Raw genomic sequence first — 4,463 nt, 5'->3', positions numbered from 1 at the left:
TCCTTACTATATTAGACAGGGAAAAGTTATGATAAGGCAACACATGATAAGGCAACTATTAGTGACTTTAAAATGTACCTTCCTATGTGATGAAATTTACTTTATTAGCTAATATTTGGGTTTGAAATATGGGAGGCTGATCTATTTAACACATTTCTGGAAGGTACCTACTGAACAATGCAAATGGTGGGAGATACTATTTCTACACTTTAATCAGTGGTTGAACTTACTTGGCATTTATGCTGGGTAAATAAATCATCTCTATTGTAACTTGATTCCTACACTTGAAAAACTTTTAATGTCACTATTATCTACTTGTCAAGTGTTAATTTGTTGAATAAGATTTTTAAAAGTTTGTTTGAAAAGGAATATACTTTCAGAAGATTAAATGTAGGTTATCATTGGTTTGAGAATGACAACATTTTTATACTACAGAACTAAGTTTTACTGAAGTACCAGTGTTTTGAAGCACTAAGGATCTCCTCAATTAATGGTTTTCTAAATTATTTTTGACTTCTAAGTCAAGGTTTCCTAGCCTTGGTAGAACAATTATGGATCTATCATTCCAGGAATTATTTTTGGCCTACTTATGCTGGACTGACATCTTTCATTTATCATTAGGAGAGGGGTATAAAAAATAATTTGTGACATTTGTGATTTTGTTTACTCATATGGGCTGGTCATCTGGTCATCTGTAAATTGAAAGTTTGTACTATAGTACTTTCTCTCATATTTTGTGATCTCATCTTTCATTTTAAGTTGCCTTACATTTCACAATTTCTTACTACTAATTCCTACAAGGAATTGGGGCCCTGAAATATTGTAGGAAATTAGAAATTGAGATGGGTCTTTTCAATTACTTTCCGTTAGCATGTTGCATGGGCCAAGGTCAGAAGTCTTGCCCTTGTTATCTGATGATGCATTTAACTGGGACCTGGTATCCTCAGACCCGTGGGTACTACAGAAGAATAATAGCTTTTACACATCAAAATTTGGGTATAATCAGTAAGAATGCTTCAGAAATATGGAGAAAAAAACTTTGGGTCCAGCGAGTTAACACAATAAACACAGCAGCAGTGTAAAATATAGATTAGAAGAAAACAATACTTTTTTTTTTACTATGTGAATTCAGAAGACCTAGAACACGTAAAGGTATCACAAATTTATAACGAAGACATTGCTTTGATACTTTTTATATTCTAATATATATTCTAAACCTAATTATTTATATTCCAATTTATTTATGGGAATAAATTTCAATTTATTTTTCAAATTATTAATTACTTCTAGTAATTCTAGAAATTTAAGATCAGCGGAAAGAAATATAAAATATATAAATATTTATAATATAGGAAATTGTTATGCATTGTTCTGTTCTGGTTAGGGTATCAAAGGCAACTCTGTTTTAAAGTAATATTACATTATCTTTACCTCAGTTTTTGGTAGAGTTAGACCTAAAAGTTTACCATTTGTAAACCTGGAGGCAAGAGGAAACACTGTGATTAAAACATTAATAATTTAAGGCCTAATATCTAGGAGAAACCTATGGACTTCTCCAGGAGCTATGGACATATTTGGTGATAGAAAGTCAGTAGTGTAAGTTCCTGCCTGGTTGGATGGTAGACAGACCAGGATATTAGGTAATCATGCATATGAACATTTTTTTCATCTTCTTGACTTTAGCTACTTTTGAAATGATAGGTATAATAAACAATTATATTTTGATAAAATACCTTCTATTCTGAACATTTCAGTCTGAACTGTTAATCTCTCTATGAACCCTTGTAACTAAGATTAGTTTTGTCCAGTCAGACAATCTATGCTGTCAGGGTAAGATATTCTCGTTGGTCTGTTCCTACATGGAAGAAGGGTAAAGGGTCAGGAAGACATTTGTACCAGTGAGACTTCTTTGCAAAATTTTAAGCTGCAGAAATTTAGAAGTAGCTCTTAAGCAAGGCTTACTTTGAATACGTTAGCTCCACAATGCTAACTCAGTTGATAAGTAAGTACTTGAAAAGCCATCACCTTTGGACTTAGCTATAAAGGCCTCAAAATATGATCAAATTAAAAATGAAAACGACAAAATAGTCATTGACAAAAATTGCAAATGTGAGCAATCAACCAAACAATATAAGTTTTTTCCACTATACATAGAAATTTAGAGAAATAAGATCAATAGCATTTTAGGAACAATAAGGATTCCTTGTTACAAATAGGCAACCAAGGATATATGCCTGTATAAAGATTGCATCGTTAACTACTTAAATTAAGAGGATACTCCATGCTTCAGCAGCAGGTCTACCCAAATGACAACAATACAGAGATTAACATGGCACTTGCAGAAGGATGATACAAAAATTCGTGAAATATTCCATATTTTTCATTCTTCAAAGGCAAGAAATGAAAAACAGTTATTAAAAAGTTGATTACTAAAATAAAAGTGTAACAATACATGTAATTCATAGAATTAAAGGTTAGTTTGACATCAGTGTATTAAATCTTCACTTTAGAAAGGCCCTTACATAGCATAACCTTTACAAAACTTGAAATTAGATAACATTGTCATCTTATTCCAAAGAAATAAAATACTATAAGGACCTAGGAAAAAAAGGAATCTTAACTTTTTCTATATGGAATGTAATCTGAAAGGACACATTTATTAATGAACCTATATATTATAAAAAATGTAGACCTCAAAGTATTATATCTAGAAAATAATAAAATAGATTATGGACTTTATTCAAACCTAGATATACTTTTTCTCAGACAAGCACCAGGAATAACTTTAGTTTCTATACTATTCATTTCAACAGATAAGTTAAAATTAAAAAAAAAACCCACAAACTCTGCAGAAATCATTATAGATGCATACAAACAACTCTTGAATACATTTTGACATCAAAGTGAGGCAATTCACGTGGAAGAATACCATGGAATCCATGAATTTTTAAATTAAGATATTGCTGTTGCTTTTTATTATGAAAATATTTGTAGGGACACAAAGGATGGAATGGCACTTTTGAAATTTAAGAAACTTAACCAAACCATTACTACTTGGAGAATAATTTGTACAGCCTTCCACAACTTCAAAGAGGTAGTGATACATACTTATCCTTTTGGCAATATCAAATGCAGTTTCTTCCAAGTTATTCTTCAGACCCGGTTTGAAAAAATGGTTCAACAGAAGAAGATACAGCATATCTTTGCTATTTCTGTTCCCAGCAGCAAGATGCAAGGGGGTCAAGAGGCCTTTAGTTTGGGGATTGGTATCTGCATCATGATGAAGTAAGAAAGAATCCATTCTGGTATTAATCCACATAGAAGTACTATGCAGGGGTGCCAAGCCATTCACAGTTATTGCATGAATATCTGCCTTGAGCTCCCAACTCATGGACAATGTCTAAATGTCCACTCTAGGCTTCCCGATGAAGAGGCGTATACTTATCCTCATCCCTGGTATTCATATGAGTGGCCTTTTTGAAAAGTAGTCTCCGCACTGCAGTAAGCCCAAAGAATAAATTTGCTTGCATTCTTCTCCATTATGTTCTTGCAGTTGATACCATTCCTCACGTTTTCATCAAGTTGATTGTCTTCATCAGAATTGCCTAACCAAAGACTTTGAGTACCAGTGGGAATGAGGTGTCCAGGTATTTCCCCAATAGTTCACATTGGTTGAACTGGTCAGAAAAATCTGGTGAATTTCCTTCATGTTTTTTCACCATGATTTATTTTCTCTTTTTTTCATTTCTACTATTTTAAATTATTCTAACTGGAGAGTAGGTAATTGATAGAGAGCAGAGGAAAGACTTTCCTTTGTGTTCAAATACACAGACTGAAAATTAGGACCAGTGGTGTCTTCATGTGCAGCTTATTCTAGGAATGAGAAAATAGGAAACAACGTAATATGATTTGAGAAATATAATGATATACTGTAAGAGAAGTCACTATTCAATATATGAGCTTTAAGAGCTTTCTAATACATCCATTATTTATTGGTACTCAACATTAGAAAAAAATGTGTAATGCATTAGTGAAATAGAAGTCCTTTGCATGATTACTTAAATACCTTTTTGTTTTGATTTGTTTTTTGTTTTTTATTGTGAAAATATTGTACAGAGTGGTTACAATTACATGGGCAAGATAGTGAGTACATTTCTTATCAAGCATTTTAGCCTCCTCCTGTGTTTACCTTTCCCATCCCTACCCAGCCTCCTCTAGTCCCCCCACCGAATCCTCCCCCGCCCCCACCAAAGTTGTAAAGTTCATTTTCGACGTGACAACATGTACTTATCATTGGGACAACGGGTCCACTTGTATCCTTATTTAAACAACTTGTTTTTACTGTCCACCTCCACAAATTATAACGACATCAAAAACAGTGAAAGCAGGGGTTATACTATGGGGGAGGGACATACAAAGCAACAAAGAAATAATCTTATAAATACATTAGAAACAAATGCATG

General features: G+C 33.0%; 1 pseudogene; it reads left to right on the top strand.

The window, feature by feature from the left end:
• Positions 1-2,281: 2,281 nt before the first annotated feature.
• Positions 2,282-2,381, top strand: LOC138811440 (U6 spliceosomal RNA; annotated as a pseudogene).
• The last annotated feature ends 2,082 nt before the right edge of the window (positions 2,382-4,463 follow it).

The sequence above is a fragment of the Dipodomys merriami genome, unplaced genomic scaffold (assembly GCF_024711535.1).
Source record: "Dipodomys merriami isolate MVZ:Mamm:240054 unplaced genomic scaffold, mDipMer1.0.p SCAF_529, whole genome shotgun sequence".
In the NCBI taxonomy this organism is placed as follows: domain Eukaryota; kingdom Metazoa; phylum Chordata; class Mammalia; order Rodentia; family Heteromyidae; genus Dipodomys; species Dipodomys merriami.
This window is presented reverse-complemented; position numbering and strand designations above follow the sequence as displayed.